The 26,328-nt window shown below is 37.4% G+C and overlaps 1 long non-coding RNA gene across 1 annotated transcript in view; it reads right to left on the bottom strand.

The window, feature by feature from the left end:
- LOC150039654 (uncharacterized) overlaps positions 1 to 26,328 on the bottom strand; it is a 33,360-nt gene that overhangs the window by 6,499 nt on the left and 533 nt on the right. The window lies entirely within an intron of this gene.

Below are 26,328 nucleotides of genomic sequence, written 5' to 3'. Positions count from 1 at the left end.
GAGTGTTGAACTCAGAACCTGGGTGCTGACCCTTAGATTGACTGACTGAATGATTGGTTGATTGATGCTTAGAACTCTCTGGTTAAGCCACAGTGTTAATTAGACATGAGAGTTTCATAAATTTTCCTGCCTGGGCTGACTTTGAACCTCAGATCCTCAGATCTCAGCCTCCTGAGTTGCCAGTGTTACAGGCATGAGCCACTGGTACCCAGTTTACACTAACAAAATTTCTAACTACCTTCGTTCCCTTTAATTCACCCTACAAATATTTTTAGTGCCCATCTGTGGGGGGGGGGAGGAGAGGGGGTGGCTGGGAACATGGATCCTACCAGAAAGTTTTGAAGGCCAAGATGCCCCATTAGATGGTAGTGTGCCCTTTCTATATGGAAGGGCTCTCTTCTAGAAAGACTCAGCACTGAACCTGGGAGTAAACTTAACTTTGGTTTGAAAACTACCCAGATGATGGAAACAGACAAAACATCTGTATTGATCTTGAAAGCCGAGGTCAGACAGGAGGTCCATGTAGTACCATAATTAGATTTGAAACCATTGTCCTCAAATCCTTGCTTCATATTATGCAACATGAAACTAGAAATGATTCCTTTCCTGGGAAGGTGTGACAGCTTTAGGGCCAGGGACACTTAATGGAGAGGGAAGAAGTTTGCGGGGGAGGGTGTTGGAGGTGAGAAAAGTGAAGGATGGCTGTTGGGGTCAAGTTCACTGGCTCATAGGCTGTCTCTCAGGGCCTATTATATTCCAGACAGAAAGGTTTGAGTGGAGACTGTATATGTTCCTTGGATATAGGCCAAGTTCACATACTGACCTTGCTGGCTCTCCTTGTTCTCATTGAGTGAGGTCAGTTGCTTGAAAGGAGATCTTCCGCTCTGGTTCTAAACTATCCCTCACTCTCCCCCACTCCAATTCCAAACTGAACCAGCCCACATGCAGTGACAGGTAGAAGCCATTCCTTCAGGAGAGGCACTAGGAGCCAGCTGTTAGAATGTAGACAGAGTAGCTTCCAGTCCTTAGCTGGGGCACTGGTCTGAGTGAGGTATACTCTGTAGGTAGGTGGGTGGGGGTGAGTGGATGGTTCTAGAAAACCATTCTTCCTGTTTTCTTAGTGGGCAAGAATTCACATGGAAATGATCTGAAATAAAAGAGTAATTTGAAATTATTTTGAACTTAACCAAAACGTTAAAGTTGGCAGACCTTGACTCTTGGTTGTGACAGAAACATGGTAAGTTTCAGGAAATCAGAATACTGGGGTGATTCGTGGAAGGCACGTGAGCAGGTCATGTGTCTGAGTGGAAACTGGGACTTTTCCACATTTCCACGCCCACCTCTTCTATCAATTCGTCTTATCTTTGAATCGCCTTTTCCTACCCAATCTCTTCACTTAGACTGGCATTCTCCACTCCTCTGTGGGAGAATATCATATGATATCTATGTGTCCATGTGAAAGTAGACACAGATATCAGCAGGTCTCAAGCTGATCTGGCAAACCAATACAATCAATACAAGTTCCCAGTATCCCGATCTCAGAGGAGGACTCTGATTGGGTCAGGTGTTTACCTGTGGACCATCGATGGTAGGTTAATGTTTTTTTTTCTATGATGGCAGTTTCTAGAACAACACCCTGGGGGTGGACTGGAGGGGGGTGACAAAGCTATCCAGGCAAACACAAAGTATGAGGGTGGAAGAGGTTATTTATGATAGCCAGGTATAGTACCACAAATCTGTCATTCCAGCTACTTGAGAGAATCACAAGACCAAGGCCAACTCAGATAAAGGTAGTAGAGGGACTCTGTCTCCAAAAACACAAAAATAAAACAATCAGTATCTAGGGATGGGGTGTGACACAAGTAGTCCCATGTTTGGCTAGCATATGTGAAGTTCTAGGTTCAAGTCTTACACCAGAAGAGAGGGAGAGGGAAAAGGAGAGGAGGAGGAGGGAGGGAGGGGGGAGGGAAGAAAGGAGGGAAGGAGAGAGAGAGAAAAAGGGAGGAAGAAGGGAGAGCATAGGATATGAAAACAACAGACTTAGTGTTTTCTTACTGTAGCATAGCTTGGCTGAGACCCTGTCAGAAGCAGCTTCCTCCATTACTTTCTATTTGAGCAACATTTATTGACTGGTAATTGCTAACCTTTGAGGCCTGGCTGTCGTATGATGTAGTTAGATTTGGCTGTGGACTAGAGTCATACGAGGAAAGGAAGGAGGCCAGCCATTCTGCGTGCTCCTTCTGTCTGCTGTACTAGTGTTTTATATCCACACACTGCGTGGACTTAGTATCCCTTTGTTCTGACGTGGAGACAGAGCCCCCACGAGGGGAAGTAAACTCAAAGTCCAAAGCGAAATAAGCGGAGATAACAAATTCTGAAAGTGGTGAAAGAGCCCAAGTGTTCACCCCTAAGCCTCAAGCTCGCTGGTAACTACATTTCTCTCCGCCTTGGTGTCCTTTCAAACTTAGCAAGAAGTTTCAAGAATAAAGTTAGATAGCCAGGAAGGAAGGAAGGAAGGAAGGAAGGAAGGAAGGAAGGAAGGAAGGAAGGAAGGAAGGAAGGAAGGGAAAGAAAAAAAGAAAGAAAGAAAGAAAGAAAGAAAGAAAGAAAGAAAGAAAGAAAGAAAGAAAGAAAGAAAAGAAAAGAAAAGCAACCAAGCCAGCTCTAAATGATTCATGATACCCAACATGCATATTTATAGACTCCATCGAGAGTGGAGCACTCGAGGCTCTCTTATGCACACCCCCATACATCTGGAAGCTTCTATCAAGCACTTGGAAGAAAGAAAGACTATGCCACTTATTCACCCACACGTGTCTGTGAGGGGATTTGAACTCTCCGTGAACTGCCACCACCACACGAGCCAAACTCTTAAGTGCCCAGCTGGGAGAATAGAGCTCCAAAATTTGAATTCTGCTCCTGGCTGCACCAGTCATTCTTTCAGTTAGTTGGATTATTTTTTTAAGTTACCCCTCAACCTTGGAGCACCAGCTTCACCCCTCCTCTCTCCCTCTCCCCCCCCTCTTCCTCTTCTCCTCTCTCTCCCATTTGAAGTGTTATTTGCTGTGATCATTTGCAAATCTTTATACTAACAAATGATCTCTTTATTCCCTATTAAAGAAACTCCCGTCCTCCTCTTTCCTCCTTTTTCCTTTCTTCCTCTCTTTAACCTTTCCACCCATCATCTATCCTATCCATTCCCTATCCTTCTATCCATCATCCATCTATCTTCCTTCCTTTCATATCCATCCATCCATCCATCCATCCATCCTCCATTGGTTTATTCAACAATAGTTTGCTTCATCCTTTCCCTGTGTAAAGCAGTAGAGCACTCAGATGGCAGGTGATGGCTCTTCACTGGGCCTCACAGTATTTCCAGGCTGGCAGAAGGCAGAGACAATGCAAACTGTCCAGTAGGGAGCAATGTGTGAGGTGTGAGGTTGGGCAGGGGAAGGGCTGGGTTAGTATGATGGGTTAGAACTCTGGCTTCCTGCTGTCACCTGCTGCACATCTGGAAATTTATGCTCAGGAGAAAGCAAAGAAGAAAATCTTCGAAGGAAGGGCAGTTGATCTTTCATTGGGAAGCTTTGAGGATTCACAAAGGCAGTTGTGCAGCCTCAACTTTGGTGTCTTTCCAATGCTTTGGTGTCTTTCCAGCTTTGCTGTGGGACGTATGTTTAAGTGAATAAGATTAGGGTCATTCCTAATTGCTTATAGAAAAAAAAAGACTCTTGTTTATGGGCTGAGAATGTTGTTTTTTCAACTAATTAGCTTGGTGGGGCTGAACAAAGAGTTGTTTCTGACCCTCCCCAGGCAATTAAACTAAATGTTCCTATCCTGTCTTACAACTCCCGCCTCCTTCTGAGTTTCTGCTGCCAGTGAATGGCACGCCAGGCATGGACACACGCTTTTGCTCTTGTTTTTGCTTTTTAGTTTGCAATGCTAGGATTTGAACTCAGGATTCTGAGCTTGCAAAGACAGGTGCTCTATCTCTTGAATCACGCTGCCGACCACTTGCTGGTTTGATTATGTTCCAGATAGGATTTTGCTTTATGCCTGGGCCAGCCTGGACTGCAATCCTTTTCGTTATGCTTCCCCAGGGTGTACCACTGTTGAGATGGACTCTCAGAAACAATTTATTTATTTATTTTTTGAACTAGACTAGCCTTGAATCTTGATCTTCCAATCTCTGGCTCCCAGGTAGCTAGAATTATAGACTTGAGCCACTGCCACTGCCCCACCTTTTTTTTTTTTTTTAGAGAAAAGGTACTAGAAAACAGTGCTGTTTTCTTGAGTTCTATTATTGTTTGTATACTGTCATAAGTTGCCATGTTTATGATGACTTTGCACAGTAAGGATAGGAACCTACAGAGTTATTACAGGACCTAGGTGTTTATTGAGTATAGGTTTTACCCATAATCCCTAGAGACGCCTTCCTGCATCCATAATCATAGTGTTGAGATCCAAAGAGACTGAAAGTCCTCCAGCCCACCAGCCCACTGTCCCAAAAGGTCAAAATAGAATTAATTCTGGGAATATCAGCAAAATTAAACTTTTTTTTTAAGTCAGTCATGGGGTGTGAACTCAAAACCTAGATGGTGGGTGTCCCTGAGCTCTCTTTTCTACCATTTTGAGGTACAGCTCCACTACTGGTTTTTGAGTGGTTAATTGGAGAGAAGAGTCTCATGCGGACTTTTCTGCCTGGGCTGGCTTTGAACCATGATCCTCAAGACCTAAGCCTCCTGAGTAGCTACTATTACAGGTGTGAGCTTAAAAACAAAAACATTTTTTGAAAGACGGCTATACTTTAAAACTGATATTTATTCAGGAAATACAGAAGCACCACATAACCACTTTGACACAATAAAATAAGTGAGAATAATGTGTATTCTGTAAGCCTGAGCATTTAGGTCTTAATGACAGCTGTACAGTGAAATACTTATGAGCAGAAAAACCTATCTGTGAAGCAGTCGACAAGCTAAATGTCTCCATGAGTATCACTATATTTGGTAATTGTCTGCAAATGCCAGGGTGAACAGCCTGTCTTTCACAAAATTGATCAAAGCTGGTGATAGGTCACCTAAACTCTTGAAGTCTAGGGTGTGGCTATGTCTGTCAGTATGGAGTCCATCACAGCAGAGGAAATTCTGTTCCAGGTCCCATGAGAAAGGTCAGTTGCTGGTCAATGCTTGACGCTAATTCCATAGTACTCACCACACAAAAGGAAAATTTCTTGACCTGATCCACTCAGATTCCTACACCCATTTCCTCTGTAAACACCAGACACACCCAACACCATTCAAATAATAATGGCAACAGTCTAGTGGCAGAGTGCTTGCCTAGCATGCATGAAGACCAGGGTTCAATTCCTTGGTACCACATACATAGAAAAATGCTGGAAGTGGTGCTGAGGCTCAAGTGGTAGAGTGCTGAGCCTTGAGAAAGTCCAAGGACAGTGCCCAGGCCCTGAGGTCAAGCCCATGACTGGCAAAAAAAGAACTACACAACTACTATATGCACAATGATAATATATGCAGATCAAGTTCCAGGGGTCAGGAAGAATATATAATATCTAGGCAGGCAGCCACAGATGGTGACTGAAAAGAAGAAGGTTTTTGAGGTGATATCAATAGACAAAGAGGGCTCTTGGGAAAGCAGTCCCTCATCTGAAAACAAAGTGAGTACTTAGCAAAAAAGATTAAGCTAGGAGCTAGTGACCCACACCTGTAATCCTAGCCACTCAGAAGACTGAGGTCTGAGTATTGTAGTTCAAAGCCAGCCTGGGCATGAAAGTCTGTAAGACTCTTATCTCCAATTAACCACCAGAAAAGCAGAAGTGGTATAAGTTTTAATGTTAATTTGAAAAGGTATAGCTTTTAAAATAAAGGGTATAACCTTTATTTGGTGAAGAGCTCAGGGACAGCGCCCAGGCCCAGAGTTCAAGACCCAAGACTAACCAAAAAAGAAAAGAAAAGAAAAAATTATTAAGTTCATGAAAAAGTGGTTGTTCAAGCTTATCACAAATATTTCATAACCTGCTAGGTATAGTGGAACTGTAGATTTATTATTATTATTATTATTACTATTATTATTTTGCTGTATTGTAGCTAGGTTTTTCATACATTAAAAATATTCACTGTGTTCTTAACTAGAAACTTTTCTCTGGTTTGGTATCCTTTCCAACATAAAAATATGAATCTTTACATCTTCAAAAACCTATTAGACCTTTCTCTACCACTTTTCTTCTGAAATACTTTTCCAATTAACTTTCAATCCATTTTGTGTCTGATAAGAGATGAAACAGTGCTTCCTAGTTAAGATAGAAACAGCTGATATGTGCATAAGTTAATGCTGTACCGTTCCATTTCTTCTGCTATCGAATATAAGGAGTTTTGAGAAAGTGGGGTAAAACCAAATAATATTTTTTTAATTTGTCTAGATTTTCTATGCAAACTTTCTCAAACATTTTAAATAAATTAATATTAGGCTTGAAACTTTTGCACAAAAGTTTTCAGTGATATTGCTTTGCCTATTAGCTCTCTCAAACAGTGTGACTATGTGGAGAATATTCAACCTTCATCATATCTGGAAAAGTCAGGGAAGCAAATATAGTTTGAATTATGATTACATGGTTTGATATTGATTCATTGTATTTTAATTAACTTTTTGTGTATGTATGCCAGTATCTGGGCCTTGAACTGATGTCAGGCTGCTATCCACTAGATTTTTCACTTGATGTTAATACTCAGCCACTTGTATAACAGCTCTGCCTTTGATTTCTTGGTGGCAAATTGGAGATAAGAATTTCCTGGGCTTTCCTGCCCGTGCTAGCTTTGAGCTCCTGTCCTCATATGTGAGCGTCTTGGGTAGCTAGGATTATTGGAATGAGCATGTGCCTGGCCATATTTTAGTTAACTGTTGATTATATATAGTACTGTTTTGTGATGGATAATATAGTACATTTTACAAATCAAGTAGTAATATAATTTTGAAAGTCATTTTATTTGTGTCTGTCAAAAACAACCAAAGCAGATTAGAATTTATAGATATGGGTAAATGTTTAGATAGAAAAAAACAATATCCCTAATGGTCCATGCCTTAAAACTAGTACCACACATTGATGTAATAGTACAGAAATATGAACCAAAAATTTGATCAAAATGATTGAGTTTGACTTATTGCCTTATTGGGGGCAACAAGTTAACTTCCAGAGTCTCTCATCAAACTTTTGGGAGGCAGTTGTCTTTATTTCAAAGGGTATTGGTGTTAGAAGCTTGTTAGGATGGTGTAGTAGAGGGTTCCAAAGAATAAACAGAACAAGGAGGAGAAATGCAAGATAATGAGAAAACTGTCAAAACTGTGAGACATTATTGACCTTTTGGGAAATCATATCCCAACCTACTGTCGTTCCAGGACATGAGCTGTAAACTTTCTTCTTTATGTAAAGTAAATTTGGGTTGTGTTTCTCTTGTTTAAATTACTGCATCTTAAATAACATAATGTCCAAATAAGGGAAAAAGTGTTTTTAGGCTGGGCCTAAAAAGAGAAATTCAACATTTCTGAGGCTTTTCAGATTAAATTTAGTAAGTATACAATCAATAGTTTTATTCTTAGTGGACAGATTTGAGGGCTTGCCATTGTATTACTTTTAACTTTTTAAAATTTATAACAATATTGTATTTTTTCTTTCTAGGGCCAGTATTCCCATCAGAGCAAAGAATGAATTCCATATTCTGTAATAAAGTTTCATTTGTATCTCCAAATCATGGAGAGTACAGTTTTTAAAACTTATTACTGGGACAAATTACCTTAAGCCTTTTGCTGTCCTAGAGTAGATATTTTCTTTTTAGCATTATCATTTCGGTTGTTGTACTTCAAAGTTGTTATGTCCTTGAAGCAATGTGCCAGAATGTCAATTTTAAAAATCTTTCTAAAGCCAACAGAGATTTAACTCTTCAAATCATTTCTGAGAGCCTACATAATCCCCCTTAAGTCTCCTAGTCTTCCATTTCAAATAGTTCCATCAGCATTTTTAACTTTATATTGATCTGGTAAACTAACTGGAAAAGAAATGGTGTAGTAATGTGAAGGCTGAGTGAGGCAGAGCGGGTACTCGGTATTAATAGACACTCAGAGCAACATAGGAACTGCTTGAAAACATCAAGATTTAAATGAGTCAAGTCAATGCTTGTGCATGTTCTTGATCTCTAAGACTGGACACACACATTAGTTTCCCTTTCTTAATTCCAGTCATAGTTTTAACACTTTAAACCCCCATTTGTGCAGCTATTTTAGAAATACAGGAGAGAGGGTAAGGTGAGATGAGAGTTGATTTGGCTTTAAAGTATATAGAAATGAGGTGATGCCCAGGAGCCTTCAAAGCCACCATGCCAAGAAATACCAGTGCTTATTATATAGTGAGATTTTGGAAGAGAAGAATAATAATATCCTCCTCTGGTCTTACAGTGTGAGTGTTCACAGTCCTGTATACTTTATCATATCCTAGTGAATTTTTGTCTTTTACTTTCCAATGTTTTTACTTGGAGAATTATAGGCACATTCTAGATCAAAAAACTCAATAGCTATGTGCATATGATCATACAGAAATACGATTTATAGAAATGAACTACAAGAGATGGAGATAAGACTTTGGTTTTTGCTGTTTGCCTTTTGATTTTTGCCTTTTGTCTTTTTGATGTTTGTCTGTTTTCTCCTTTGCCACCACTTGTGATTTCTGTACCTTTTGTCTGGTATGTATGTTATCTATTTGGGGGAGGGAGAGGGGCACTGAAATGGTGGGACACAGGGTGAACAAATGTATTGGTGATACTCACTAGATGCTATGTTGAAAATTAACTATAAAAATTGTGGGAGTGGACTGGGAGTTTGGCGTAGCGGTAGAGTGCTTGACTAGCATACATGAAGACCCGGGTTCGATTCCTTGGTACCATATACTTAAAAGCCAGGAGTGGTGCTGAGGCTCAAGTGGTAGAGTTCTAGCCTTGAGAAAGTCCAGGGACAGTCCTCAGGCCCTGAGCTTAAGCCCAGGACTGGCAAAAAAATTGTGGGAGAGTTGGTTACCTCATATTGTAACGGTATTTTACCTTTTATCTGATATATTGTATATGTTTATTTGGTTATTTGAAATAGGATAGGGAAGGGGGGAAAACAAGATGAGTGGCGAGGATGGAGGGAGGGAAATGGGGAACAAGACATGAGAAAGGGTATCAATGTATGTGAAGTAATTCACCTTCTATCTGGTGAATATAATGTAACCCTTCTATTAATTACAAAAATATATTTAAAATGTAAAAAATGTGGGAGAGGAAAGCATTTAAGAAATAGTTACTGAACTGTCGAGTTTAATTAGATCTCTAATTTATTTAAGTCTCTTTTTAACAGGGTCTGCAACAAAAACTCAACAAAAGTTAATTATAATTACAATTGTAATGGTGAAAGGTTAAGATATAATCTGAGGTATATACCCTGCTATTAAGGAACTGGCATTTCTTTTGGGAAAGAAGCTCAGTTCTTCCTTGAACACCTTGAGGTTTTTGAAGAGTAATAGTTCTAGTACAAGAATGGATCACATAGAGAATATTAGGCATTATGGAGGAACATGGATATGATAAAGCTGTCTAGGTATATTCTGGTACCTATACCTATACATCCTAGGCCTCCAGCACTTGTTGAAATTGTGATTTCACTCCCATAGCCTATGGACTAAGGGAGTTAAAATTACTTGGGTACTGAATCAACATTTTAAAGTGAAGACTGTCCAGGAATGTTCATATGTAGATCTGCCTGTAGAAATTGGAGCTAACAAAAGCAGAAATATAATGCTCCACAAATACTGTCTGAAAATGTAAATTTTCTTTTTTAAGGTATTTTTATTGTAATGAATAGAAGGGTTATATTATATTTGCCAGATAGAAGATATATTACTTCACAAACATTACTACCCTTTCTCATGTTTGCAATTGTGATTTTTCTTCTGATATACTTTCTACTCAGGACTTATGTGATCACTGGGAATACGGATTTAAAAATAAATATAGCATTCTCAATTATATTTACATTTCAAATAATTAACTGTGTATGTATGTAGGTCTCACAAATTTCCTGAGAACTTTTTCAGATTTTCTCAGTGGTATGAGCTTCATTTATTCTGGTAGTTTCTCGTTCCTGAGAGCTACCTTGAACTATTATGTAGATTTCTGTATGTACTGCAAACTCCAAGTATGGGGTTCTTCTTTCATGGTAGAGATTATTGCCCTACCCTTATACTCTTCCTTCAAGTCTTAACATGTACATAGATATCCTCATACTAAGTAGGTATTTTTACTGTTGGTTTCACAGTGAGCTCTACAAAAACAAATTTCACCTGTATAATAAGATTTCTATTTCTCTTTCTAGACTAAATCCTATAGGACAAGAATTACTTTTTGCTTTACCTTTATGTAGTCTGTTGTACTCAACATGAGAAACCTGCTGAATGAACATATGTAGAATATACAAGGAATAATAAGTCTTATCAGTGTGATTATCATTAACAAGCTACCTTTTTATTTTCTTGCCATATTTTCACAATGTATTTCAAAGATATTAATAGCCATTCTCTTTTATATATTAATGTGATGTTTGTGAGCAATAATTTTTCTATTGTGTGGTGGCCAATTCTGGTTCCTAAAATAATAACAAAAATTCATTGAGCAGGAAGTGGTGCTGTGGCTCAAGATGTAGGGTGGTAGCTATGGGCTGAAGAGCTCAGGGCCAATGCCGAGACCCAGAGTTCAGGTCCCACGACCAAAAACAATAAAACATTATTGAGCACCCTACAATGTCCCAGTTGCTGTTGGAGCTGCTTATAGATATCTAATGTGCACCATAGCCAACCATGAAAAGATCAATGCTAACTTGGAAAACAGTAATTAAGAATCCGGAATGTCAGTTAATTTAGTATTTCACAGGCTATTGATATTAGGACCAGATTAATTATTAATTCTCTATATGGACTGAATCACTAAAAAAATCAAGATCAAAACAAAATCTATTGCTGCTATGTAAAGGAAGTTAGAGGCAGCGTTAAGAAATAATTCAACAATTTGGTGCTGCAGTTTCCAATACACAAGATGCACTTCTGCTTAGATGATAAATTTTATAATAATTAAACAAAAGCCATATAATGAATGATTGTTGTCCTTAATCTACTATGTTATCTTTCATCTCCTTTGCTGTCCCTTGGGTAACTCATATTGTTACAGTATCTCACTTTGTTATCTGATATATCGAATTTATTTGTATTTGGTTATTTGAAATTTGATAGGCAAGGGGTAAAACCAAGACAGGGGGTGGGTGGTGGGTGGGGGAGAGGTTAATGGGTACCAAGACATGTGAAAGGGTATTAATGTATGTGAATGAATGCACCTTCTATCTGGCAAATATCATGTAACCCTTTTATTAATTACAATAAAAAAAGAAAAAAATAAATAATATAAAACAGTTTGATTGATATTAAATTTTTGCTGAAAATCTTACCTTTTGTTTTACTTAGCCATAAAAATCATCTCACCAGAAATAATACAGTTTTATAAACCGTGGCATTCTTTCAATCCAGAGATATTTTAAAATGGTGATCTATGTTCATAATCATGTTTGAAACTTAGTTATAGATTATTTCTTTTTTGGAAATAGCTCCTATAAATTAGTATTCTACCTCTTATGTGTTTTTTATTAAGATTTTACATATGAATTTTTCTACATTTGTTTTAAATGTTTGATAATACAACCTTTTTAAGGTTTACAACTCCCAGCTCACAGACTACAAAGTGTTTTAAATTAGTAAGAAACTGGAGAAAATATCAAAGATGTTCAGCTACAACTGCCATGTTTAGAATAGATTATTTGTTATGGTTTGTAGGCTTTTCTAACTCTCAAAAGTCTCTCAAAAAAAGGTGAATTTCTTTGAGCTTTTTTCTTCTCTCTATCATACTTTGTGTTTGTCCTGCTGTCTTTTTAGACATAGCACGAAGCACCTCCCAGATGCAGTCTCTCAATCTCAGACTTCCCAGTCTCCAGAACTGTGAGACAAAAAAAAACTTCTACTGATTATGATTGACCCAGTCTGTGGTATAGCGACTGCATCACAAAACAGACTAAAAAAGAAAATTGATATTGAAAAGTGAGACTATCACTATAGCAAATAGTTAAACATGTGGAAGCAGCTTTGAAGCTGGATAAAAACCAGAAGAATTTGGAAGAGCAGGCCAGAAAACCGGTATTGTCACTAGCAACATATTGAGGTTTGTGCTGGTGAGGATTGGGAGAAAGAAGGGTGCTGTAGAGAAAGTCTGAATCCTCTAAGAAGAGTGCTTAGGTAATTTGACAGAATGCTGATGGAAGTATAGTTAGCCAATCTATGGTGGAAATGGAGAACAATTTCCTGGAAGATGGAGTAAAACCCATCCTCTCTGCAGTCTCTCTCTGCTTTAGAGCTTTGTGGAAGAAAAATATATGATAGATGAACTTACAAAGCCAAAGAAGCAGGGTTGCCAAAGGCTTTGTGGTGTCAACCACCACTGTGTGTCCAATAGAGAACACATGCAGAGAACTGGTATAGAGTTTGGGGTCTAATGTTGCTTTCCTTGTGTGAATTTACGTGGGTCCTGTTGTCCATTTCTTTTTTGATGTATGTCCTTCCACTGTGTTTGAGAAGCACTTAACCTTAACACTTTGATTTAAAACATCCTAGCTAGACAGAATTTGCCTCAGGATGAATCATGTTTTAGGTCTAGTTATGTCTGATTTAGCTGAGAGTTTGGACCTGTGAGTTGCTGTTGAGTTGCTGTTGGAATACGTGAGGATGTGGGGAGCTATGGAGTATAGAATGGATGTATATTGTGTTTGCAGAAGACATGAATTAGACATGAACTGTGGAGGATCCAGGGCAGGATGTTCGCAGGTGGAATGACTCCTCTACACCCTTTTGGAATTTCATTGCTGTGTTGAGGTGAGACCTTTAGAAAGTCATTACATCATGACAGTGCTGCCTCATAAATGGAGTAATGTTACCGATACTAGATACAGCCTAATTTTTATCGTATTTACATACATATGTATTTACATACATATGTTGTATTTACACAAAAATACATATCAAATACTAATAAAAATGTGACTTATTGGACTGTTATCTTAAGGGCACTTCTAAAATTCACTTCTCAAAAAGGAGAGTGTTGCTAGTATGGTATATGTATTCTCAAGTTTCTCCATCTCTGCATGCCACTTGCCAACGATCAAATGTTGCTTTCTTTCAACATTTTTATGCAAAGTAGAGCCTTAACATCAGTAAAATCATGCAGAAAATACCCGTGTCCTCTTTTATGACTGTCAAAGTTTGTTTTATAAACTTGGTGACAAAGCTTAAAAGTGGATCTACCTACTCCATCTCTTAGCAACTACCCCATGATTTTATTTTCAGCTCGGATGTTAGAACTTGTACATTCCATGTGGTGATTTGGTATTTAGGTCTCTTGCTTTTATCCTTTCTCTCTCTCCTTGATCTTGGTTCTCAAATTCTTAACACCTTGGAATCTCCCCAGTGCTTTCCAGACGTAAGTGATTTTATATTTTAGTCAAGTTTGCTTGTTGTTTGCAGTGGAAATATTGATCCTCAATGAGCAAGTACTTCACCAATATAAACAGAAATCAAGCCAAGCAAGTTTCATGTTTTTGAACTGTTCTTTCTGTTTTGCTGGCTAATTTTATGATACAGAAATTTAGTTTTCTTGGGTTGACTCATAATTCTACAGAAGATCCTTCTCCAGCACCTACCTACTCACTCTCCTATCTCTTCAACAGGGCAAACCCTACTTCCTTGAATAAAAGATTTCTTCCTGGTGTCTATCTTGCATGAAGAGTGTACAAGGATCATTTTATGTTCTATCCAGATGCTTATGATTGTTTCTACTTTGTTTAGAACCAAGGAACAAACTAGGAGATTGGTCTTAACTCTAAGGAGAAGGATGAGTAAACCTCTTCTGTTCTTTTTCAAGCACCCTATTTTCTGTTCTATTTCAAAACCCTATGGTTAAAATCTGCAGGTTTGCTGCATCTTTCACTACTTTGAGTAGTAAGTGACACGTCTCGGTCTCGTGATGTTGTTTCCTGTATTTTCTGCTTTTGCTAGGATGCTGGTTCTTATTTTCAAGACTAGTGGTTCTTTGCGAAGTATTGAGAAGTTGTGGATTTTTTCCTTCTCTACCCAGGACTTGGCAGAAGGAAGCCATACATTTGTTACTTTTTAATCTATTTTCTGCTTTAGAAATGTAACTCCAATTACATTGTTCTGATTTAGTTTCTTTCCAAATATAACTGGAGTATGGCCATGGCATGTGTACCAGTTCCTCCTAGGATGTCTATTTCAGCTTAATTCTTTTATCCCCCTCATTCCCTTATCAGTGAAACATAGAATTCTTACCATTGCTCCTGTGGATTTGGAGCATCTGGACTCGTGGGAACAGCTAATTCCCTTCATGACCTCTTGCTTAAAACAGTTCCTTATTTAAACATTTCCTTCTATTATGCTCTTCTGTTCTGGGGTATCCAGAGTCCTTTTATTGTACTCATCATTCCTCCCATCTAAATAACTTCCTCAAAAACCTGGCTGGTATCTCTCAGCTATTAGAATTGGTCAGCATTTCCCATTTTTTAAGAAAATAAAATTATTTATGTGGTAATCTTATGTATGGATCATTATAAAATCTCATTATCTGTACCTTAAATAAGTAAAATGTATGCAGTTGTGGCAAGTGTTTCTTTCTTTGTCAATCTCCTTTCTCTTGAATTATCTTTAATTCATTTTGCGAAATTGCCTTTCTTTTACCTGGGCACTTTCCTCCCCTATTCTGAACAATGATAAATACATCCCAAATGCATGATCTTGAAAGTCAAGTTAAGCTGTGAAGACTTTTGAGTGCTGCTTTTAAAGATGAAGAGGAGGTTAAATGAGAACTTGTTAACTCTAGTTCCAGTACCCTGTTAGAATATGCAGTAGTTTGGATACCACAAAATACTTGAGTTTCTGTTTGTATTGCTATCCTATTTCTTTCCTGATTATGAGACATCTATCACTAGCTAAGAAAGCTAATTTACCACTGATACTTTCCATTTTGCTTTTGTGGTTCTGTTACTCCCAGGTAGGGAAGATTGATAGAGGAGGACAAAGGGAAACTGATATAAACAATACCAACAAGGAAAAAGACAGCTTTTCCTTTGATTTTTCTCACCTTTTGTACTCATATCATCTCTTTTTTTCTATATTTATTTAATTGTATTCTCTTTCTCCAAACTAGTTTTTAATACATTTGGTTCCAAAAATTCTCCCTTAACCCTTGCTAACCAATACTATTCAATCAAATGGGTCGTAAAGACTGTCTTGATTTCCATTATAATCTCGGCTACGTTAAAATCATAACTATCCCTAAAAATTCCCCTTTACATGTTTTCTGTGCCATACAAACATCCTTGTCTTTCTTATACAAATTTATCTGAAAATAACTACTTGTAAGTAAAGTCTCATACAAGTTTGTATCTCTTTTATGATATGAATTATGTCTTGGTTGCATTAAAATTCAACAAGAGTACTATTTTGAAACATGTAAGCAGAGGAACGTCTGTTTTGTGATTCTCAAATAAATGTTCAAATTTGTCATTGGAAAATTAAGGTTAGTATAATTATATTGTAACTGGGATTGAAAGTCTATAGCAAAGAACTAGTGTTAGTGGCCTCCAATCCTAAAACTTCACTCATCTCATTATCTATTGATTCATACACAGTAGGCTTCTCATTGACACTGCTGACTTACAGGGACAGCAGTAAAAACATGACAGTAATTCAGAAGGAACCCGAGTTTTGTCAACTTAGCTACACATTTGTGTATCTTCTCCATGCTTTCTGATATGTTAAATTCTGAAGTATGGGGAACATGGTTTCAGTTACCTGACATAATAAAAATCTTAACATTACATGAGATTTAGTAGAACAGTCTAAATTCATTGGTATACTTTTATGTAAAATTGAATGGAAGCATGATTTTCTAGCAGCACGAGTATCAGCATGGAAATTAGTTAATTCATTTCTCATGCAATAGTATAACGATGACATATATACACAATTCTAATAGCTTGCTACAGTCAGAGGGTGAAAGGTCAAATTGTGACTGCTCCACTAATTCTCTCTGGTTGAAGTTCTCTTTATTTGCAACGCAACCATCATCTTCCTTCAGAAAGAGGAAACATGTGACCTTCCAATGTCATTTAACCTCTCTCTGTTTGCTTACCTTGAAAATGATGTCAAAATACCCCAACTCCAGTGTGAGTCAGTGGACATTTTCCTCCTCACAGCTGCAGATGTTTTGTGTAAAGCAGTATGAGTTCTTTCAAGAATACTATAGTATAGTATAGAAATGTTTATTAGAAGTCATAGTGTGAGGTTAGTTATCTGACTCTAATCACAAGTAATAAGACCTGCATCGATGCATTGTTCCCATGTGACTTGATACTTCCGCACAGTTCTAAGTATCTCTGACCTCAGAAGGCCTTTTCAGGAAGGATTGTCATTGGGCAGAAGTTTTAAATGTTTCAGAGGGAATACAATTGGAAAAGGTTTTGCTTGTTTTCTATTTGGCAGCTCTAGGATTTGCTTGCTAGGCAAACATTATTGCTGAACTTCTAGCCCTGGGAAGATTGTGAATCCTGCTCGGCCTGGTCTCTTTAGCCCTTTTGCTTTGTTATATTTAGGAGGCATTCTTATAGAAAGTAACATTTTCTTTCTTACATTTAAATAACACAAATGTAAAAATGCCAGAAAACACTAATAGTTCTATTTTTTTCTGGGAGTTTGAAGTCCTTTATAATAGTTTTAGGAAGAAGATAGCTCTATTCCCAGATAACAGTTGTGAAGAAAACAGACGTGCTCTCACGTATGGAATGACTTGCGTGTGAGTTGTGGAGAGCGTATCAGAAGGAGCCTCTTCCTCACCTGGACGAGGTGTAGCCCAGTGGCCGTGGCCAGCAGTGCAGTGCAGTGCACACATCCCACTGGCCTTATGATCACCGGGTCTGAGTTGATTTGGGGTTTTCTCACTTGGCATATTACCATTGTTTTTGTGTATATTTAGTTGTAAGTTAGGGGAGTAGTGAGCCTTCTTTAGTTTCTTTCAGGAATTTTTTTCCCTTAAACTCAATGTATGTTTTAGGTGATGCTGAACCTACCTTTGGAATTCAGAGTTGGGCTCAGGGCCTTGTAACAGTCAGAGTGCATCAGCATGCAATTGTCTCTATGCGTTTATATGCAATTACTGGAAAAACATACTAGGCTGGGAAATCTGGAGTACTGGTTAAAGGCTTTTTAAAGAATTGGCTTCCAAATAAAGTTATCATCATGAAAATATTTAAATATCCTTGGCAAACAGAAGCTCTGCATGTTTACTTGAAATATCACCTCTGCCTAGTAATATGAGGGAGAGAATGAGCAGGTGGGGTGTGGACACCTGAAAAAACAAAACACTCCCCTACAATTTCAGTTGTATAAATGATAAATATACACAAATACTAAAGTAAAACACATAATAACAATGTGAAAATACTCTCTATAATACTTTAGTTTGTAAAAAAAATACTGAACGACACAGCGTAAGGTAAGAGTACACATTGACTTATGGAAATTTTGTGAGTATAAACATTTGCTGTGGTGTATGGCACTGAAGTGTTGAGGAAAATTGACTTGTATGAAATTTGTCTGAGTCAGTCTAAATCAGTAGCTGGACTTCGCTGTTACTATCTAGTGTTTGAGGGTAGCAATTGTGACAGTAGGTAACAACCTTCTACTAAATATTTTCTTTCAAAATGTTGCCACTCATTCAGTGAAAATTTACCGAGATGAATGTGTGGAGTGTACTCCTATCTGTTTATCTGACTAAGTATGTTTCTGTATATTCTTCTTTGTGATATCACAGAGGTTCCTACCTAATGCTAGACTTCCCCTTTATAATATCAGTATCAAGAATCTGTGTAGGAACACCTTGTAATTTGTAAGTAACATATATAAATAATAAATAAAACATGTGAATAACACCAAAGCTAAATATTTTGGATCACATATGATTAAATGTTTCTGCCAATATCTTTGAGAATAGGAACTGCAAAATACATACTAATTTCTTTGAGTTCAGCCTTTGGTAATTTTTCTTCACCCTTGTCATTGCCAGAAAATTCTGGATGTGAAATACCCTTAGTTTAATTTTAAGTAGCTCTGTACCAAAAGGAACTCGATCATACTTACTGTATTATTTTAGTTAATATTCTGCTCAAAATGGCTACCCCTGGGTAAACAGAACAGCTTGAAAACTGCTACCCTAAACTGCTGGGTTATCTCACCCTTCACACCTTTGCAGACACCTGAGTGGAGAGGTCATACAGCTTCTCACCTATGTCAGTCCTGATGACCCCTGGCATGCAGAATCCAGCTCCACAAATGGCCTTAAAATTACATTTTTGAGCATCTTATAATAGAACTGTTAACATATTAACAATCTGTTAGCAGTCTGGATTGTCATGAGCAAGAACCCACGTACAGTATGAGCCATCATTTATTTTTGGTCCCACCAGGAAAGTACAACATTTATTTTCATAAACTAAGGCAATATAAAAAGCAAGTTGAGATGCACCAAATGGAGTACTGAGAAACAATAAAATGTTGTTGACTCTTTAGTGGACAGAGGACAGCCAGGAGCAGGAAACTTGTTCTTTTACACAACAAGGCAAGCTATTCACTTGTCACTCTGGGAGAGTCTGAATTACTCCATTTGATTTTTCCTTAACCAGGGGTTGCTTGTTTCTGTAATTTATAATTCACAAGTATTGTTTTCCAGAGAGATGCTCTGTTGGAAACATGTCATAGTAGTCTCTTAGCTAACTGAGAAACATTGAGCTACTTTGATTCTCTTTTGGGGATAGAGAACTATGAATCTACACTTACAATGTGCAATTCTTTTCAGTTGGAGAAGAATGAATGTCTATATAACAAAGGAAAATGGAACAGTCCTTGTAGAAAATAACTTTACTTACCTTAACTTTGGCAACTGATAATTTGCAAGGACGGAAGCTAAGAATCTTATTATACATAGTATGCATTAATCTTATCGAAGTGACTTTTATATTTAATCTTTGGATTTCATAATTTTTCTTTCAGTCTTGGTGTTTTCATGTGGAAACACTGGCTTGAAGTCATTGAATAGACTTTATTTTTGCATAAACACTGCATATTTTCACTTTTTCCCAAGCCCCCAAATCATGGAATTCTGCAAACTAGTCTTCACAGTGGGAAGGGCTTCCTGCCACCTGGCTCCCTGGGGAGACAAGACTCCTTCATGTAAGGGGGGGGATTACAACTGTAGAGGATTCCTGCGCTGTTAATCCAGTTTTCTGTCTTATTCACACTTTTTAGCAAAAAAAATTATCAAATCAGCTACTCTTCACTTTCTTCTGGAAAGTGTCCCTTTTTGCAGACATCATTAACATTGACATGTCCACATAAGCATACTCGTCCTTTTTGTTATTCTCCCTCCTTGCCATCCCAAACCCTTCCCTGCCATCCCAAACCAATCACAGAAAGCCACATTTTTCATGTACATACATGTGCATAGAGTATTCTGACACTTTTAATTTTATCTTAATGATCTTAATGAGGTATTTTAACCTCATTCAGGTTGACCCATTTATTTGTTTCTTAAGTTATAAAATAGTAATTGAATGTCTGCCAGGTGCCAAACAACTATTTCAGAGATTCAGAAGTGAACAGACACAGATAAAAGGAGATTCCTGCCCTCATGAAAACAAAAATTAAAAGATGAATGTGGTATACATATTTATAGATAGACATAGGTATGTTCATAATCAAATAAGTTACCTAGGTTATAGAGCAACAGGTGAAAAAGAGAGCATAGGGAATTTTTAAAAGGATGAATCAGGGGAGGTTTCAGCAAACAATGTCACATTTGATGAAAGGCCAAGCTGTTGTCAGGAATGGAATTGTTACAAGGATATCAAATACTTTGAGTGTGAATGTTCCCAGCAGAGGAAATGGTAGACTCAAAATGCTTTAGGTCTATTTCAAGACAGTGAAGTTGTCAATACTGCTAGAGTACAGTGACTCAGAGAAGAAACAAAAAGAGATAAGGTGTCAGTCAGTTGGTCACTGCTGTGATAAGTACCTGAGACAAACAATTTGAATGGAAGAAGGCTGGACTTTTCACTTACAGTTTGGGAGGTAACAAAAAAGATTTTACAGTTCTTTTCCTAACATGATCTTTTTCTTTACTGCATCATTGTAGAGGATAATGTATTTGAGTTGAGTGTTTTTTCAGATGTAGAATTGGCCTATTTTTTGATTTTCATTTTCACTCCTTTCTTCAGTCTTTTTGGCCTCCAGTCATTGCCTATGATCTCCCCTTTCCTGAGAACTTGGCCTAAGTTCTACTCAGTGATTTCCTCCATTTTGAAATCCTCCCAGTGAGTTCTGGTTCACTCTTTCAAAGTCTACACTTTGTTCTCTTCTGAGGTTCTCACAAGCAGGTTTGATTCTTTCTCCCTCAGGTCTGGCATAACCTTTCTATTGATCTTCTGTTACCTAAAATTTAATGTCTTCATGTACTCCTATTGAAGTTACATTCATGTTCATGTCTTTCGCATTATAAATAGAAATTCCCAGGGGAAGGGGCAGTTCCTGATAATTTGCCTTCCATCTTTCGTGTACATTAAAACCATCTTTTACAGATAGTAAACATTAAAAATTCAGCTACAGAAAGGAAATTATTTTTAAACAGTTGGAAAACATAATGACTGCTCTCCTGAGGTTCCCTGCAGTTATAAAGAAGAGTCATACTGTTATCAGCAATTCCCTTAGTAACTTTCTCAAGTTGAGGGAACTGAGGGAAAATCTCGGAACCTGATGCTATAATGAGGGACATAGTATTTTGGAATTTTCTGTCTTTTACCTTCCCAGGACCACATCCATCTACTTTGATGTTGCACTAAGCAGTCAGAGATTTTGGCAGCTTCATGTGTATCATGCAAATATCTTTTTATCCAATCATATGAGAATCTGATGATTACAGGGTATGAAACCTGGAACATTTATCAAGTGTTGCCATAACCCTAATTAGAAATGTTCATAGGGGTATAGAGAGAGGCATTCTGGAAACTAAGATATTCATCCACTTCCTCTGCCAAATGCTAGTCATATTCTTGGTATGTATTCAAAAAACAAGTACTTCAGAATTTGATAGAGTACTTATATGCTAGCATGAAAACAAAGCATTGATAATGGTTTTAACAATATTTGTTTTTATTAAGTAATTGTAGGAAGAAGTTTCAATCCCCAAAGTTAGGTTATGAATTCAGTGTGTTAGTCAGTGTTTTCCTGATAAATGTTTTAAGAAAGGGGGTTGTGTTGAGATGAGAGAGAGACAGAGAGAGACATCAGAAGCAAGGTTTACTTGGGTTTGTCTTATGTATGTATGTGTGTATGTAAATGAGAACTTGTAAAACTAATATGTTCTAAAATGGTTAAAAATAACCCTAAAATTCCAGAATAATGTTACTAATAGAAGGTAGATTGACAGTATTCATAATTACTGGGGTCCAGTATAACAGTAATACATGAGGCTTGCACAATTGATTTTTATTAATAAAATAATGTAAATTTACAGTTACTATAAAAATTATCATTGTATGTCATTCTATTTTCATTTGAAAAAATTTAAGACACATTAGAGACATGCTATGATGATGGACAGAGGTGGCACTAAGGCTCATGGAATCAGCAGAAGTAGGCGAGAATGACAGAGCTCAGCGATTCCTGAGCTCTGGGGCCCTAGAGGCCTGAGTGGGTAGTGGCAATTTCCCCACAAAAGTACTCTGAGCACAAAATCAGAAGTGCTTTGCAACTCAGTCCTATCAGATTTCAAGACGAATACATATTTTTGACCAAATGGCATTTACTTTAAAATGGGAACTGGTGGCATTTGAAAAAAAGAGCAGCCATTGCTCTTTATGCCAGACATAATAGTTATTTAATGCTGACCTCATGGAGACAGACAAGTGTAGGGAGAGCAGTTTTTATGTTTTTCAAGCTGTTTGATAGGTAAATCCTCATATTTTATTGTCTGCATCGCCATTAGTTGATTTTTCCTAGCATAAGTCCAACAAATGAACTCTGAAACAAATGTCTTTCACATGTCTTGGTACCCGTTTCCCTCCCCCCCAACACCCCCCACCCGTCTTGGTTTTCCCCCCTTCCCTATCAAATTTCAAATATCCAAATACAAATAAATTCAATATATCAGATAACAAAGTGAGATACTATACCAATATGAGATAACCAAGGGACAGCAAAGGAGATGAGAGACAACATAGTACATTAAGGACAACAATCATTCATTATATGGCTTTTGTTTCACCATCCTGGAGGTCCTTTCAATAAGCTTCACATTATATGTCCTTATGTATCAAGATTTTGCTCTATTGCAAATCTTTTAGACTGCGTGTATATTTTCATTATGCTCTTTTTTGTTATTTCATCAGAATTAGCAGTGCAAACTTCAATTGTTCTTAAGGGCTGAATGGACAATATTGTTAAAAATGTTTTCTATATTTTTAATTTATTTTGGACGTTGATCAAGTCTGACCCAGATACAAGAACTCCAGGACTTGGGCATGATGGGTAGGTAACATTAATCACTTTTTGGGTCCCATCCAGTAGATAACTGTTTAGTGTTACCAGTTTCTCCAGGCTCTTAAAATATCATTTAATTATCAAATTTGCTATAATATAGGCACTTTTAGTTAGATTTTATGGAAAGTTGATCAAAAATAGGGTTAATTCACTAAGCCAGAGCGCAACCCATCACTTCCATTTCCAACTGGAACCAACTATAGATAGAAGAAAATTACAAATTAGTGAGTTATGTTATTACTAATCACGTGGGTAATATTGAAAGTAGAAGACAAAAGAAAGCTATCATGGTTAGATTCATTTTGGCTTATATTTTTCCTTGGTTACTCCAAAAGGGTGCTAAGCTTTCCTTGGTGCTTTCCAGTGTTAATCCTGTACTTGTGACTGAAACCTTATTGGAAACAGTCATAGCAGATGCAGTTAGCATGAGATGATTACCAATGACTGTGAGCCATCAATCTAAGGACTGGATATCTTTTTAGAGAAGGGAGAAGGACAGTTGGACATAGGAATCCTGAGGGAAGAGAACCATATAAAGATGGACACAGAAATGAGTGAGGAAGCTCCAAGGAGAATTGCCAGATAGATATACCAAGAAAAATGTGTTTCCAGGCCTCTTAGACACACACACACACACACACACACACACACACACACACACACACAGACTTATATTTAGGTAGTGGAGTATTGATACACACTGTGAAAGAAAGAATGGACGCTAAGGATGAATATTCACCATGTGCTAGTAGGCAGGAAGTTTTGACTTTTCTTGGGTGCAAAATTTAAGCTGCAGTGTGAATGATGAAAAGTAGTGACACCAAAGAATGGCAGAATTGTGATTCTGCTTTCTGGGCTGAGAGATAATATTCATAGCATTAAGTATAAAGTTTGAACTTTTTCACACTCTGAACTTTGGAGTTGAACTGTGCTCAACATGTGCATAATAGGACATGGCAGGAGAAGGAACGTGAGTGAAGGAGGTGAGTTTATACTTAGTTGTTCAGAAAATGCCAAATACTGTCTGGACTTACATGCTACATTCTGCTTCATGACAGTAGAGAAAAGTGAATCTTATAAAGCCAGGCTTCTATTCCAGGACTATAGTTCTACAGAATCAACAAGTAGGGGAGGTAGGAAAGGAAACCCAAGGTATACAATACCAGATATTGTGCTCTGTTCATTATACTGTATTATTTCTTATCAATAAATCACTGTTAAATAAAGGAATATGTAAGTTGGTGAAACTTGGTGAATATGAACATTTAAAACATCTTACTTTAAAATAAATTGGATATTTTATCTTGAAAACTCTTGTTTGGACAGTTATATAGATTCTCAATGGATATAGTTTTATCTTGAATTTGAAATGCCCCTTCTGTTTCCCTAAGACCTGTTCATCACAAACGAGTATTTTCAGGCCTCGGATGATCAGAAGTTCAGAGTTTAAATCTGGGTAGTTATGAGATTTTTAATCTTACCCAGTATAGGATTTCAAATGAAGAAACTAAAATGTGTTTTAATTTGAGACAAGTTTGGTGGCATTTTATACTTCAGTGGGTTCTAAATTGCAAGACCCTTTTCACCTTCTACCACTGGTTCCTTCTGTTCACCTGCCTGGAGAAACAAGTGTCATATAAAGTGATGGCAGAACCATCTGTTTCTGTCATTTTGACTGCACATCAGTTTCATTGCATATATGTAAATGCTTGAAGTTCTTTACAAAAGAACTCTGTGATATTATTGATTTTATGAGTTGTGATGTTTTTTGAGGTCTTGCTTTAAGTAGCAAGTAAGCTTTGAGTGCAGTTCATGAAGAACACCTATTTACTCATTTTAGGGTTAAACCAAAGCCAGTTTCTAGAAAGATGGTGAATATCTTTTTGATGTCGGAGCTCTCGAACAGGGTCAGAAAATCGTATCAAAATTACGTCAAACATAAGGTTACTGGTGTGAGAAAACCATCCTAAGTAGAAAGAAGAGAAACTTAGAAGAAATGGGATCCATAACGAATTGTTAATGATATCACAGTGGGAATCATAACCAAGGAGTAGAAGAGTATATGATGATGGGAATAATTCATTAGGTGAATAGAAAAGATTATAAAGAATCTTTTACCATTTGAATATTACTATATAAATGTCCACACATATGCATAGATGGTGATTTTGAAATTTAGAAGTTTAATTAGCTAGCTCAGAGACTTAAGTTTCTGTTTCCTGGTTCAGGAGAAATTTTGGCCTATTATTGGATGAAATAGAGAGCTACTGAAGATTACTGAGTAGAAGAGTTGAATGACAATGGAAAATTTTATTTGTGTAAAGAAATAAAAGAATCATTAAGATCTGAAAGTTGAGTCAGAGTGTGCCTCTGAGATAATATCAATGAAGTATTGCAAACAGTGGTAAAGAAAATATCTAGATAGCACTATTTACTATAGCAAAGATATAGAAGCAACCCAGATGCCCCTCAGTTGATGAGTGGATCCACAAGATGTGGAATTTATACACAATGGAATTCTAGGCTGCTGTCAGAAAGACTGACATTGCCCCATCTGTAAGGATATGGAAAGACTTAGAAAAATCATATTAAGTGAAGTAAGCCAGACTCAAAGGAACATAGGCTCAATGGTTTCCCTCATTTGTCATAATCAGTAGATACCTTGGGCTCTCCTAGCAGAGATTTCCAATAGAGCAAAACCTAGATACACAAGGTCACATAGTATGACACTACATGAAAGGACCTCCAGGATATAGAAACACAAGCCATATAATGAGTGATTGATGTACTATGTTATCTCTCATCTCTTTTGCTGTCCCTCTGCTATCTTATATTGTTACAGTATTTCACCTTGTTATCGGATATAGTGTATATATGCTTATTTAGTTATTTGAAATCGGATAGATAAGGAAGCAGGGAAAACAAGATGAGGGGCAGGGGTGGGGAGAGGGAAATGGGGACCAAGACATGAGAAAGGGTATCAATGTTTGTGAAGTATTGCATCTTCTATCTGGTGAATATAATGTAACCCTTCTATTAATCACAATAAAAATATATGAAAAAATAGCTAGTAAATGAATGTGCTAGCCTTCTAGCTCCATGGCAAAATACCTAAGAAAATCAGCTTAACGGTGGCAACATTTGTTTTGGGATATAGTTTCAGTCTGCTTTGGGGAGAAGCAGAACATCATGGTAGCAGGAATATGTGGAGGAGGAAGCCATTTATTCACGTTAAGTAGGCAGGAGAGAGAGAGAGAGAAGAGAAAAAGGAGAGAAGTGGAAGAAGGAGAAAGAGAATTGAAGACTGGAGAGCAGAGATAGAAGAGAAATAGGAGAGAGAAGAGAGCAGAACAAACATCATTTACAAGGACACATTTCAGGGATGCATTTAACAACCTTAAGTCCCAGCTCAAATTGGAAAGTTTTTATCCCTTCCCAATAGCTCATCAAATTATGGACACATGAGTAGGTTGATCCTTTGGTGAGAACAAAGTTTTCATGATCCCACCACTTTGTAAAAAGCATATCAGCAG

Source organism: Megascapheus bottae, unplaced genomic scaffold, assembly GCF_031878675.1.
Source record: "Megascapheus bottae isolate mThoBot1 unplaced genomic scaffold, mThoBot2.hap1 HAP1_SCAFFOLD_53, whole genome shotgun sequence".
Taxonomy (NCBI): Eukaryota; Metazoa; Chordata; class Mammalia; order Rodentia; family Geomyidae; genus Megascapheus; species Megascapheus bottae.
Note: the sequence above shows the minus strand (reverse complement) of the source record. Positions and strands in the feature narration are given on the sequence as shown.